The sequence below is a fragment of the Dromiciops gliroides genome, chromosome 2 (assembly GCF_019393635.1).
Source record: "Dromiciops gliroides isolate mDroGli1 chromosome 2, mDroGli1.pri, whole genome shotgun sequence".
NCBI classification, from domain to species: domain Eukaryota; kingdom Metazoa; phylum Chordata; class Mammalia; order Microbiotheria; family Microbiotheriidae; genus Dromiciops; species Dromiciops gliroides.
The window spans coordinates 228,713,926-228,729,819 of NC_057862.1; the positions used below are offsets into that span (position 1 = coordinate 228,713,926).

General features: G+C 34.8%; 1 protein-coding gene across 1 annotated transcript in view; it reads left to right on the forward strand.

Moving 5' to 3' along the window:
* CEP128 (centrosomal protein 128) overlaps window positions 1-15,894 on the forward strand; it is a 235,161-nt gene that overhangs the window by 153,496 nt on the left and 65,771 nt on the right. The gene's annotated exons all lie outside the window — the stretch shown is intronic.

Consider the following 15,894-nt stretch of genomic DNA (forward strand, 5'->3'; position numbering starts at 1 on the left):
GACTTCCTTTGCACAGTTTTAAAAAATATTTATCCCCATTCAACTTTAAAACCTAAAACCCAAATAATAAAAAATCCCTAAATCTTGTTAAATATAATTTGAAATTTTCCTCATAGATTTAAAAATGGTTAGATTATATATTTAGAGGTTTTTTATGTGAGCAGTCTGTGGATTTGTTTTTTTAAATATTTTGATAATTATATTTATACATAATTAGTTTCCTTTGTAGTCCTCCATATTTTATTTTATGCATTTAAAAATATCTTGAAATGGGTTCTGTGAGCTTTACCATACTACTAAAAGTTTCTATGATTGAAAAAACTCCGATTTAAGAAACTCTGTTTTATATGTTTCTGTATTATCCTTACAAGTTGGTTGAAAAAAATACTTTTTTAACAGTAGTGTTTTCTTCTGAGCCTATTCTTGGTAGCAACTACTGTGGCTTGAATAAAAAAAAAAAGAAATATATATATATATATATGTATGTGTGTATACACACACACACACACACACACACACACACACACACACACACACACACGGTATTTGTAGCCTGACTGATGGGCCAACAGTGTCAGATAATAACCCTCCTTAAATATTTTAATGCTATTTTTAAAGTATTTAAAAGAAGATTTATTGTTTAATATATGTGACTCATATATTTTTTCCTCTTGTAAAATAATTTATTTCAAATCTTTTTTAGGCTCATTTTTTTTCCTTTCTCACAATTATGTTATTTGGAGTGAATTGAACCCAAAAGTTTAGCACAAAGACATGACAATCATGATTGCTTTCCATCCAGATTTAATATTCTTAGCCTTTGGAGTTCCTGGTCACTTATATCAAGAGCTCTGTTTTTTTTAATTTTTTACAGGGAAATGGGGTTAAGTGACTTGCCCAGGGTCACACAGCTAGTAAGTGTCAAGTGTCTGAGGCCGAATTTGAACTCGGGAACTCCTGAATCCAGGGCCGGTGCTTTATCCACTGTGCCACCTAGCCGCCCCAAGAACTCTGTTTTTAAAAAGTGATCACTTATTTCAATTTGTTAAAACAAATTCCATTTGCAACTATGTTTATGGGATTAAATGCTAACTTTTTAAATTGACAGGTGATTCTTGCTAGTGTGAGCTTTCATGAAATAGGCAACATTAGCTGTTGAAGGGATAGTTTTTTAAAGTTTTTAATAAAAATTTCCCAAACAGGGTGAAAGCAAAAAATGTAAGTGATTTGGCATACATCATGAGGTGCTTAAATGCCCTCTTTCCTTTTGTGATTTGATGAATTCAATACACATTCAGACAGTGCTTTTCCCATTTTTTTTCTATCTGCCTCTGTGAGTTCTCTTCCAAGATGCCCAAGTGAATTTAAGTAATTATAGTGTAAACTGAATAGGACTCCAGGGATATGGGTCCATCTTGAGAATTCTACTGTGAACATGGCCTAAAAGTGGCTTCAGACAACCTTGAACTTTGAGTCAAGGAAGGAAAAATTGAACCCAAAGCCCTCTAGGCATTTTAGCTGTTGGAGGTAGTTTTGAAGGGAATATTCTCACCAATCCAAACACCTATTAAAAAAAATTAAAACTTTAAACATAACTATTCTCCTAACATTACTGGTGTAATTTTATAGTTCACTTTTGCAAATTATGTAGCAAAGAAGTAGTTAAAGAAGTGTCAAAGATGGGGAGTGTCACAATTATCAGGAGTAAGTTGTGCAATTTCTCCTTGTAAAGGCTTAGGAGTTTTTATAATAAGTGGGAGTTAGAATGATAGGTAATCAGAAATAAAGAAATAGAAGGCCATAATTAAGGGCAATTTAGTGTGCAATATACCTATCTCTTTATATATTTATGTGACTTTGAAGGGCTTTGAAAGTAATTTTTTAAAGTACTCTACTGCTTCACTAGATCATTATCTTTTCTTAAAAAAAAAAAGAAAAGAAATCCACAAAACATTTAAGTAAGTTAGTCCATTTCTCTACTGAATCCTTTCCCTCCAACTTCCAAAGAAATTAGAACCAGTACTTCTAAAATCGCAGTCTCTGAGTATGGTTGAAGGTATATTCATTGATACACAAATCTTATGTATTGAATACCATTTTGGAGTGTAGCTTGGTTATAAATCCTGAAATTGGAAGTTTTATGAAGGTGAAATGGACACAATTTTTGTAAAAGAATTGTAATTATTACTGCCATAATCCAGCTTCCTTTTTCTTTTCAGTTGCCATTTCTAATTGCCTTATATAATTTCCATTTAAAATTTTTATTTAAGAGCATAAAACACTGGAAGACTCTTGTTTTTGTTTGTTTTTGTTTTTGTTGTTATTGTTCTTTAAGAAAGTTTGATTCATTTCTCAAACTTCCCTTTTCCTCAAATGATTTTTCAACTTGTAATGAGCTGGGCGGGTCATTGTGAAAAGTATCCACTACACTCAGCTGTCTGTCATTATGGAAGAAAAGGCAAAAATTAGTAGCATATTTCCTTTAAACCATGTTTACATACTAGAAGTCTGACATTTAGATTATTCATTTTGGGAAGCTTAAGGAAAACACATGAATATAAATTGTGTAGCTTAAAACACTATTTAAGATACAATCATTCCAAGCCTCATGCAGACTGTAATATTCATTATCTGGATTTTGTTCTTTTTATTTGGAGTTTAAAGTCTTCGTATATGCCTTGCAAGAGATAAAGGATAAAGTTTTGAATTGGAAGTCTGATTGGAGCTCCTACTTACCTATAAGCATTTCAAAACATATGTAGTTATATTTGATTCTGGATTATGGGAAAGATCACATAGGTGTATTTTTTTTCCTGTTAAATTGATAAAACAATTGGCTTGGCAATGTATTGAGCCTTTTGTTTGACTGTATTTGACTTCACCATCATAGAATTTAAGTACTTTTCACTCCTCATCTCAACTCCTTTTTATTAAAATGAAATCTGAATAGCTGACACTTCTGCTAAACCTGGAGGAAATGTTACATACAGTACTGTCAATAAATTACATTCCTTGTTTTTTGGTTAAAAATACTTTTTAATGATTTTTTTTGTCTTTATACCTAGCTATTCCCTCCACTCTGAATTCCAGATGAAACCTTCCTTTTCTTTGTGATCCTGTTTGTCATTACTCTTGTTTGTTTTTTTTAAAGTGAGGCAATTGGGGTTAAGTGATTTGCCCAGGGTCACACAGCTAGTAAGTGTTAAGTGTCTAAGGCTGGATTTGAACTCAGGTACTCCTGAATCCAGGACCAGTGCTCGATCCACTGCACCACCTAGCTGTCCCTAAAACCTTCGTTTTCACAAAGAAAAACAATCTAACACAATTATCTGATTCAGAGACATTGCTTGACAATGTTCTTTCCTTCATGTCCTCTACTTCTCAGTGTGAGGGATAGATGTTTTATTATGTTTTTTTTAGAACCTTCATTAGTTTTCCCACTACTCAGAGTTCAACTCCTTTTTCGTGATCCTTGTGTATATTGTTCTTTTACTTCTCCTTATTTCACTTCCCATTAGTTTATACAAATCTTTCAATGTTTTTTTCAATTCTTCATATTGATAATCTCTTAATGAATAATAGTATTCCATTACATGACTATACCAGAGGTTTTTCATCCATTCCTCAGTCAGTGGACACCCACTTTGTTTCCTCTTGCTATCTTGACCCCAGTTGCCTCACCAAAAACCAAAAACCAAAAACATAGCTCATCTTGTTAGAAAGTTTTTTTGTCTTGACATCAAACCTAAATTTGCCACTTTGAAACTTTCTCCTATTACTCTAATCATGTTTCAGGTCTAGATCTTTCACTAATCCTCATGAGGCATGGACTCAAGGCCCTTCATAAAATCTTTTTTGTCCTCTACGCTCTCTTCAACTTATCATCGTCCTTCCTAAAATGTTGTACTCAGAACTGAATGTAGATTGTAGTAAATAAGCATGGTGTAGTTCTGTTGTGCTGTTAAGAAATGAGGAAATAGATGATTTCAAAGAGACTTGGGCAAGATATTTTTTAAAATGTAGAGTACTTTTTTCCCCGATTACATGTAAAGACAATTTTCAACATTCTTTCTTTAAATAAGATTTTGAGTTACAAATTTTCCTCCCTTCCTCAAGAGAGCAAGCAGTCTGATACAGGTTATATATGTGCAATCATGTAAAACATATTTCCACATTAGTCATGTTGTGAAAGAAACAGAACAAAAAAAAGACACAAAAAACCCCCACAAAGAAAGGGAAAATAATATGCTTCAATCTGCATTCAGACTTTATCATGTCTCTCTCTGGATGTGGATAGCATTTTCCATTATGAGCCTTTTGGAATTGTCTTGGATTATTGTATTCCTAAAAAGAGTCAAGTCCTCATAGTTGATCATCACACAGTGTTGCTGCTTACAATGTTTTCCTGGTTTTGCTCACTTCACTCAACATCAGTTCACATGAGTCTTTCCAAATTTTTCTGAAATCTGCCTGTTCATTATTTCTTATAGCATGTTACATTCATTTACCACAACTTGTTCAGCCATTCTGCAATTGATGGACATTCCCTCAATTTCCAATTCTTTGCCACAAATATTTTTGTACAAACGGGTCCTCTTCCCTTTTATAATGACCTTTTGGGGTTACAGCCCTAGTAGTGGTATTTCTGGATCAAAGGGTATGCACAGTTTGATTGCCCTTTGGCCATAGTTCCAAATTGCTCTGCAAAATGGTTGGATCAGACTTTTATTAACTGATGTGGAGTGGATTAAGCAATTCTAGAAGAACAGTTTATACAGTTCTTTTTAGATTAGAAAAACAAACAACTTTGAGGACTTTTATAAACTGATGAAGAATGAAACTGAGCAGAAGTGACAATGATTTATACAATAACAACACTGTAGACTCACATCTTTGAAAGTTATAAGAACTTTGTGAATGACCATTCAAGATTCAGATAGATTAATGATGAAACATATTACTGCCTCCTGATATAGAGGTGGTAAATTTAAGAAACAGAGTAAGACACATATTTTTTGTATACAGCCAAGGTAGGACTCTATTTTGCTTGACTAGGAATATTTGCAACAAGGATTTGATTTGATTTTCTCTTTTTTCTCCTATTGGGGTGATAAGGAGACAAAATAAATTTATGACAAAAATAGAATAAAGCTACAGATGTGGAATGTTGCCTTTACTTTCAGATAAGTTCATTGTATTGTTTGTTTTGCTTAATTGTTTTACTTTGTTATAAGACATCACCCATAGAATGGAGGCAATCTGTAAATTTTTATAATGTAAAAAACAAAAAACTTTGATAAAACAAAAGACAAATTTAAAAATTCTTCAGATGTGGTTCATCTCTCTTAAAAACGTTAAAAAATATATTTTATTTTTATGTTACCTTCCTTTTTTCATTATCCCTTCCCCCCTCCCCAGAAAATCATTCCTCATAACAAAGAGGGAAAGAAATCTTTCAATTCATCAAAACTAACCAATACATCATCCAATTCTGAAGGTATATTCTATATCCATAGTCTCTCACCTCTACAAATAAGGAAGATGATGGCTCCTGAAATCCAGCCCAAAATTACATTAGCATTTCTCACTGCCATATCATAGACTTCTGATTGATTGAGCTTGCAGCCCATTAACTCTCCTAGATCTTTTTTTCAGAAAAATTTCTGTCTACTCATGTCTGCCCTATCTTTTATTTAGGAAATTGATTTTTTAAAAACTCAAGTATGCATTTTGTCTTACTATATTCAGCCAAGTGTAGAAATCTTTTGGGGTCGCAACTGTCAACCAGTATGTTAATTATCCCTTCTAACTTTTTTAGCATATATACATTTGATAAGTACATCATGAACAAAATGTTACAAAGGGAAGGGACATCATGATAAGTTGACATTGAACTAATGACAACTACTTTTTGAGTCCAATCATTCAATCAATGCTGAATTCATCTAATTATATTATGTAGTCCACATATTTCTATATCGTACTTGACTGTAGTGTGAAATATTTTAAAATTTAGGTAAACTATACCTGTAGCAATCTTATCATCTACCAACTATGTAACCTTGAATGGTGAGATCAATATCCTAGGGGCCCTGCCCTAAGCAGGTAAAGTTAAATTTTTAATTATAAGCCTTATTGGACCCATTCCTATTAAAACATTAGAGAACATAAGAATAAATGGAGATTTTCTTAAAATAAGTAGTATCTATCTAAACCCATTAGCAAGTGTTATCTGTAGTAAGGATAAGCTAGAATCCTTTCTGATAAGGTAAGGGGTGAAGCAAGGGTGCCCACTATAGTTTGAATTGTACTAGAGATGTTAGCTGTAGCAAAAGGAGAAGAAAAAGAAATTGAAGGAATTAGAATAGGCAATGAGGAAACAAAACTATCACTCTTTGCAGAAGATATAATAGCATACTTAGAGGGTCCTCTCCTCTCTCACACTTTATTTTGGAGCCTCCCAAACACTGAATTAGCTCCGGCAACACATATGTCAACCTCATCATCTATGTGTACATCCCTGGAAAATATACTGTCAAGCTAAGTGAACTTATCCACAGATAACTTATCTTATTAAGATAACTTATCCACAGAATTTCTCCATTTGCTGTAACTGATGGTTCCACATATGGATAGTGTAGTTGTGGCTGGTGGAGAAACTCTGTTTTCTTGCTGTTAATTGTCAGGGCCAAATTAGCACGAGCAGCAGAAGATCCATACTTTGTTGCATCTCAGCCTCAGAAGCTTCATCGAGTACACAATCATCTGTGAACAAAAAATTGCATATCAACTGTTCCTCTACTTTAGTCTTGGCTTGTAGCCTTTTCAAGTGAAATAATTTTCCATCAGTATGGTAGCTGACCATGGTGCTGTGTTCATCCTCATTGAAGGTGTCTGACATCATTGCTGAAAACGTCATGCTAAAAAAGCATGGGGGCAAGCACACATCCCTGTCTCACTCCATTAGTGACTGGGAAAATGCAAGAGCACTGTCTGTTATTCAGAACCCATGCAGGTATGCCCTCGTGGAGCTGGCAAATAACACTGTTACTTTTCAGACATCTAAAACTGGAAGTCCAATCTTAAACTGTTATTGTAGAGGGAAACACTATCTTGCTAATTCTCAATGCTCATACCCTAGGAATCATCTTGGACTCTTCACTATCTCTCACCCCTTATATACAATTTGTTGCTACGGCCTGTCAATTTTTTTTTTTTTTTGCAGGCAGTGAGGGTTAAGTGACTTGCCCAGGGTCACACAGCTAGTAAGTGTCAAGTGTCTGAGGCCGGATTTGAACTCAGGTATTCCTGAATCCAGGGCTGGTGCTTTAACCACTGCTCCATCTAGCTGCCCACGGCCTGTCAATTTTACCTTTGCAACATCTCTCTAAAATGTCCCTTTCTCTGACACTGTTATCATTCTAATGCAGGCCCTCATCACTTTACATTTGTGTTATTGCTGTAGCCTACTGGTGGATCTGCCTGCCTGAAGTTTCTCTCCATTTCAATTCATCCTCCATTTAGCCACTAAAGTGATTTTCCTAAAGCCCAGGTCTGATCATGTTATCCCTACCCTCAGGGGCTCCCTATTGCCTCTAGGATCAAATTCAAAATGCCCTGGCATTTAAAGCCCTTGATAACCTAGTCCCCTCCTACCTTTCCAGGTCACTTACTCTTTACTCTCCAACACATGCTCTTCAATGCAGTGACACTGGCTTCCTGAATGTTCCACAAACAAGACACTCTATGTCTTGGCTCTGGTAATTTCCTCTGGCCTATGCTTAGAACACTCTCTCTCCTCCACTGCAACTACTGACCTCCCTGGCTTTCTTTAAGCCTCAACTAAAATCCCATCTTTTACTGGAAACCTTCCCCACCCCCTCTTCCTTTTAGTGCTTTTCTGATGTTAATTGTTTCCTATTTAGCCTATACATAGCTTACTTTGCATATATTTATTTGTATGTTGTCTCCCCCAAAAGACAGTTCTTTGATGCTAGGAACTGTCTTTTGCCTCCTTTTATACCCCCATCACTTAGCACAATGCCTGGCACATAGTAGGTGCTTAATAATAATGGCATTTTATTTCAACTAGAATGTCCTGGGCTTCTCAATATCCATATGCTGCATATGCCTTGAGCAGTAGTTCAAGCCTTTTGTACTTTAATTCTCTTGCTCTTATATTTGGGTTATTGAATTCGAGACAGATGTGAATGTTCTGTCTGTCTCTTAAGTATCAAGCCCTGAAGATGATGAATGCTGTTAACTGTCATTGGTTAAATTTGTATAATTTTTGTTCTTTGGGGTGATAGTGATTGCCAAGACCACCAGCTGTGGCTGGTCTGTGCTTTCCCTAGGGACTGGGGTTTTGGAGATTTGTCTAAAAAGTGTTGAAGAAGGAATGTGGACTTGTTTAAAGCTCTTTGGTACAAGGCACTCAGAGACTCCTAGAAGGGCAATTCTTGATCCTCCTCAGGAGCTCAGAGAGCTTTCTAGAATTGTGAATATGGACAAATGGCCCAACTAGTGGAGTGAAAGATTTTAGGCTACTATTTGTAGTAATCTTTAGGTTGCTGGTTTGAGTCTAGCTGGAAAGAGATACCCATAATGAGCAGGACACTAACTGGCATAATGAATAGAATGTTGCACGTGGAGTAAAGAAGATCTTAGTCTGAATGTTGTCTCTGATACTCACTAGGTGTTAACCCTAGGCAAGTTACTTGATTTCTTTGTATAATCTTAGACTCCTTGTCTATAAAATGAGACAGTTGAGCTTGATGGTCACTAATGTCCCTGCTCAAAATTTTTGATCCTGATTTTGATGGATTTCAGTGGATTGAGTACTAGTCCTAGATTTAACATGACCTGACTTCAAATCGTGTTTCAGACACTTACTGACTATGTGACTTTGGGTAAGTCATTTGACATCTGTCTGCCTCAGTTTCCTCATCTATAAAATGGGAGTAATAATAGTACCTACCTCTTAGGGATGTTGTGAGGATAAAATTAGAACATATTTGTAAAGCAGTCTATAGACCTTACATAGTTAAATGTCTCCTCTTCCTCCTCCTCCTGCTCTTCTTTTTTTCAGTTCTACTTTCTCTTCCTCTTCCTGTCAATTTAGGAATGAATTTCATATTATTAATGGGTTGTTTCCTGTAGAAACATCAATTTAATTTTTTGTGTTATTATTCATTGCTTGCCATGTCTAGTACCTTATGAATCTTTTCTAGGAGAAAGTGATTATGGTCTCCAGATAAAAAGCTTCTGAGCAACAGTTCTTTGTCCTTTCTCATTTCTTAACCCTTATCCATATTTTTTCATTGTCCCTGCTTATTCCTACCTTATATCATTTTCTTAAAGTTTCTGAGTATTAAAGTACATGGTGATTTGGAGGGTCATCCATTTTTTTGTAGAATTTCTCTCTTTCTCTGCAAGATAATTCGGTGCATAATGGAATTACTTTATTTTTTTTACAAAGACTTAGAATGACCACTGTTTTTCAAGATGACCAACTATTGCATAAAGTGAAGTTTTTGGTTACTTTTGGCTGAAAGATAAAAACAATTCTGCCACTTCCCTTATTTGCCTCTTCAGGGAGAACCTATGAGCCATTGTTTCATTTAGATGAAATTTTTTTTTTTCTGTTTTTCGGTTTCATTTAAGGTGAGAATTATAAAAATGGATACAGTTCTGTTCCTCACTAGTACAAATTTGTTCCTGTTCTTGACAAACTTGAGAACACATTGTCTGCTTTTGTGAATAATTGGAAAAGGAAGCAGTGATCACTAAAAACTAGCTTCATTAAGAAGAAAGAAATTTGTTCTTTTCTACTAATCAACAGAGGAGAGGCACTGGAATTAAGAGGGATTAGGAAAGACTTTTCCTGCAGAAGTTGAGATTTTAGCCTGGACTTGAAGGAAGCCAATAAGTAGAGATGAAGGGGGAGGTTATTCCATGAATGAAGGCTATCTAGCAATAACGGCCAGAGCTGGATGGAGTATCTTGATCAGGAAACAGCAAGGAGAGGCCAGGGTCAATGGATTGAAGACTACATGGGAAAATGTAAGACTGGAAAGGTGAGAGTGAGGCTAGTTTATGTAGGGATTTAAATGACAAGAAGAGGATTTTATATCCCAGAAGTAATAGGGAACCACTAGAGTTTATAGAGTAAGAGGTGACATGGGTGGACCTGTGCTTTAGGAAAATCACTTTGTACCTAAGGGTAGAATGAACTGGAGTAGGGAGAGGTTTGTAGTAGGTAGAACCATTAACAGGCTATTGCAATAGTTCAGGCGTGAGAAGCTGAGGGCCTGTACCCGGATGATGGCAGTAACAAGGTACAGAAGATGGCATATTAGAAAGATGTTATGAAGCTAAAATCTACAGGCCTTGACAAAAGATTGGTTGTGAAGGGTGAGAGAAAATAAAGAGGTGAGGATGACATCTAGATTTCAAGACGGGGAATGGGAGTATGATGGTCCCCTTAACAGTAACAGGGCAGGTTGGGTAGTGAGAAAACTAGAGAATCTACCATTCAAAGATGTAGTGGATGAACCCAAAATGTTTAGCCTGGAAAAGAGAAGACTAAATAGGAAACCTGATTGCTGTCCTTTCAGTATTTGAAGGACTATCATATTGAAGATGGGTTAGATGTATTATCTTTGATTCCAAAGAAAAGAACTAGGGACAACAGTAAAAGTTGCAGAGGCAGATTTTAGCTTAATATACAGAAAAACTTCCTAATAACTAACTCTATGTAAAAGAGGAAAGAGTTTACTTTGGAAAGTTTAGTCCTGCATCCTTGGAGGTCTTCAAATAGCATCTGGATGACAACATATCTTTAAGGGATTCTTAGTCATATAAGGGTCAGACTCTAAGTGGCATCATAGGTTCTTTCTTTTTCTTTTTTTTTTTTCCAGTGAGGCAATTGGGGTTAAGTGACTTTCCCAGGGTCACATAGCTAGTAAGTGTTAAGTGTCTGAGGCCGGATTTGAACTCAGGTACTTCTGACTCCAGGGCTGGTGCTCTATCCACTGTGCCATCTAGCTGCCCCCAGCAAAGGTTCTTTATAGTTCATAAATTCTATTTTTCCCCTTGGCTGATTAGGCTTTCATTTTAAAATTTATTTTTTCCACAACAAAAACTTATTTTCTAATCTTCCTATTCCTCCCTCGAGTCATTGAAAAAAAAAGGAAAAAAACCCCTTTGTAACAAATATTCCTTTTCAATCATAGCAGACCACGTTGTCCATGTTAAATATATATATATGTAATATTTATATATACACATAAATATATGTGTCAATATGTATATATGTATATGTGTATATACACATGATTATATACATATGTATACATATATACACATATACATGTGTGTGTTTTTCATTCTGTACCCTTAGTTTCTTACCTCTCAGTCAGGAATTGAGTGGTGTGCTTCATCAGTTATCTTCTGGAATCCTGGTTGGTCAGAGTTGATCTTTTAGATTTGAGATTTGAGTCTTTCAAAGCTATTTGTCTTTTTTTTTTTTTTTTTTGGTGAGGCAATTGGGGTTAAGTGACTTGCCCAGGGTCACATAGCTAGTAAGTGTTAAGTGTCTGAGGTCGGATTTGAACTCAGGTCCTCCTGACTCCAGGGCCGGTGCTCTATCCAGTACGCCACCTAGCTGCCCCAAAGATATTTGTCTTTATAATGCGGTTGTGATTCTATAAATGCCCACTTGCTTCTGCTTAATTCAATCATCATTTCTTGATACACAGTAGTATTCCATTTTACATTTATATACTATAATTTGTTCAGCCTTTTCACAGTTGGAGTATCTCCTTAGTTTCTAGTTTTTTGCCACTATAAAAAAGAGCTGCAAAAATATATATGTATTTTTGCATGTGGTCCCTTTTCCTTTTTTTTTTTTTTAAATGAAATGGATGTGCTTTGCTCTATTTAAAAGTTCTGAGTTAAGGATTTTATTTTATATTTATTAGTGTAATGATCTTGTTTTTTTTTTTTTTACTATTATCTATGCTTATAAGAGATGCTCAAATGCATATGCAATTACCTGGTAACATAGTTCCTTTTAATTTGGTTGGATTTATAAAGTACAGAGTTGATGTTAGTTTCAGTCTTTTTAGCCCTAGCCAACTGTAACTCTGCAGTTGGTCACCATCTCAAATATAGACCTTTTGTGGGCTATAGTAATAGGTCATGGGCCCTCTGTGAGTGGGGGGAAGGCCTACTGTTTTGGAGGAGGGGAGGCATTTTGTAGAACATAGATATGTACATTACTGGTATTGGGATTATCCCTAGCCTTAAAAGGATGCATGAGAAAGGAATCTACATCCTTACATTTTTCCACATAACATCTTAGTTAATGAATCCTCTGAAAAATGAAACCTTGGTGTAAAAATTTCAAATAAAAATCCCTGTAAAGTTATGTAAAATAGATCTTTCTGCATTTGGAACTACACAGCAGTGCCTTAGTTTACTATGTGAACTAAAGGCTTCCATTCACTTAGTGTTTCAATTTATTTTTTTTATCATAAAAGTATCTTATTATTTTCCAGTTACATGTAAAAATAGTTTTCAACATTTGTTTTCATAAATAAGATTCCTAGTTCCAAATTTTTCTCCTGCCCTCCCTTCCCTCTCTCCTCCCCAAGACAGAAAGCAATCTGATATAGGCTATATATGTACAATCACATCAAACATATTTCTAGATTAGTCATGTTGTGAAAGAAGAGTCAGAACAAAAGTCTTACATTTATTTTCATTCAGTTGAAGATGAATGGGTTCAAAACAAGATATAAAAGGTAAAACGAGGGGACATGAGAGACAGGGAATCTTCATTCTTCATAATATGGCTTAGAATTGATGTTCCATCCTCAGTTCTAACCTTAAATCTATTATATCTTTCCCCCATATCCCAGCACTAATATATAATACAACTCCTTCCCCAATTCCTTCTGATACTTTTGCTCCTGTTTTTGTTAATACCTAAAAAAATTTTCATGCCATAACTTCTTTCCTCCTCCTGGCTGACTTTAATAAATGAATCTCTTTTATACTTTTGCCTTTGATTATGTTCTTGATAAGGTTCTTGATATGGAAGTATATCATTGGAAAATCATCTTCAGTAATAAAACTGTCATAATTCTTATTTTTCTATATGCCTTTAGCTGATTAATTTACTTTTGTTGCAAAAGTCAAATCTCCTAGTGTACAGGGAAGTACCATACTTAGTGCTAAGAAGTTTAGGACAAAGGTGAAAATGGTGTGGGTAGAAGTAATACTGAATTTTCTTTATAAATTCATTATTTTACTAAAATTTTCCACTTCAATATTTTATCAGAAAAAATCCTTTGCTAACATTTTCCCCCTTAAATTCTATCACTTCTCATTATAGCAAAATGCATAATTTTTATGAAATCTTTTTTAAAAAGCAATGGAAGAAAGAAAGTCATCCCATGACCAAATGTTGCTGTAGTCACTGGTTTATCTAGAATTCCATCCTTTCCAAATAACTTCAGTAATGTCCTCCAACCTTCAATGAATGAATGAATGAATGAAAATTTCATTATCAGATATTCACTCTTTACAAAGAAATGGTGATAGAAATCTTCTGGCATTGTTTCTTTTTGGAAATCACATGTTTACAGTTTTTTTTGTTTTGAATTTATATATATTCAGTTATCTAAATATTCAAATGAATTATATATGTGTATATATATGTGTGTGTGTGTATATGTATGTGTATATATATATATATATATTTATTTATTTATTCAGTTATCTGGATAGCTAATATGTTCTAAGTGTGCTTGAAATTTGTTGCTGAGCAGTTTCCTGTGTCTCCAGATTTTATCAGATACTAGGAAGTCATGCTAGTTTTGTATACTAATTCAAGTCTGGCATTATCAGATTCTCCCAGAAAACTCAGCTCAGTAAGTAGCATATTCATACTTTTGGGACCTGCTTTAATGATTAGTTAATAATATGCAATTAGGGAGGGGGGGGTGAGGCCAAGATGGTAGATAGAACTGTGAAAATAGCTACAAACAAAGCATCAAAGAAAAATGCTAATTAGACTCATTCCAAAGAAGAATTCCTAGAAGAGTTAAAGAAAGCAATAAGAGGGGCAGCTAGATGGCGCAGTGGATAGAGCACTGGCCCTGGAGTCAGGAGTACCTGAGTTCAAATCCGGCCTCAGACACTTAACACTTACTAGCTGTGTGACCCTGGGCAAGTCACTTAACCCCAATTGCCTCACTAAAAAAAAAAAAAAAGAAAGCAATAAGAATAGCAGAAGAAAAATTGAGAAAAACATGCAAAAAATATGAAAAGAGCATTAACAGCCGGATAAAAGAGGTACAAAAATTCACTGAAGAAAAGAATCCCTTAAAAAGTAGAACTGGCCAAATGGAAGCTAGAATGAAAAAAATAGGACAAAATGTAAAATTTCTCATTGGAAAAACAACTGACCTGGAAAATAGATGAGAGAAAATTTAAGAATTATTGGACTACTTGAAAGCCATGATAAAAAAGAGAGCCTAGATATCATATTTCAAAAAATTATAAAGGAAAACTTCCCCAATATCTTAGATCCAGAGAGTAAAATATAAATCGAAAGAATCCACTTACCACCTCCTGAAAGAGATATCAAATTGAAAACTCCCAGGAATTTTATAGCCATATTCCAGAGCTCCCAGGTTAAAGAAAAATTACTTTAAGCAGCCAAAAAGAAATTCAGATATTATGGAGCCAGAGTCAGGATCATACAAGATTTAGTTGCTTCCATATGATATTCCAGAAAGCAAAGGAGCTAGGATTACAACCAAGAATAACCTACCCAGCAAAATTGAGTGTAATCCTTCAGGGGAAAAAATGGATATTTAATGAAATAGAGGACTTTCAAGCATTCCTTATGAAAAGGCTAGAGCTGAATAGAAAATCTGACATTCAAACACAATACTCAGGAGAAGAATAAAGAGGTAAACATGAAAGAATAATCATAAGTTTCTCAGTAAAGAGAAAACATTTCCATTCCTATATGGGAAGATGATATATCTAACTCTTAAGAACTTTATCATTATTAGGGCAGTTAAAAAAGGATTCTACCTAGTAGAGGACATAGATATAAGCTGGTTATGTCGGAATGATTTACCAAAAAAGTAAAGGGATGAGAAAGAGGGATATTCTTGGAGAAGGGAGAAGGGAGCATTAGAATGGGGAACATTTTTTCACATAAAAGAGATGTGCTGTACAAAAATATTTATAGCTGCTCTTTTTGTGGTGGCAAGGAATTGGAAATTGAGGGGATGCCCATCAATTGGGGAATGGCTGAACAAGTTGTCGTATATGAATGTAATAGAATACTATTGTGCTGTAAGAAATGATGAGCAGGTGGATTTCAGTGAAACCTGAAAGGACTTTTTTTTTTGTTTTTTGTTTTTTGAGGTTTTTCCTTTTTGCTCTGATTCTTCTTGCACAGCATGACTAATGTAGAAATATGTTTAATGTGATTGTACATGTATAACCAATATGAGATTGCTTACTGTCTTAGGGAGGAGGGAGGGAGGGAGAAAAAAAATTGAAACTAGAAATCTTATAAAAACAAATGTTACAAACTATCTCTACATGTAACTGGAAAATAATAAAATAATTTTATGGAAAACAAAATCTAAACAAAAGAGATGTGCAAGGAAGAGCTTTTACATGGAAGAGAAAATGAGGAAGGGTGGCAGGCAGTGATTGAATTGGAATAGGTTCTAAGAGGGAAGAATATATACATACAGTCAGTTGGGTATAAAAATATATCTGACTTAAAAGGGAAATAAAGGAGGCAGGGAATTAGAAATATGGGCGGGATGATAAAAGAGAAGGCAGATTAAGAGGGGTGAT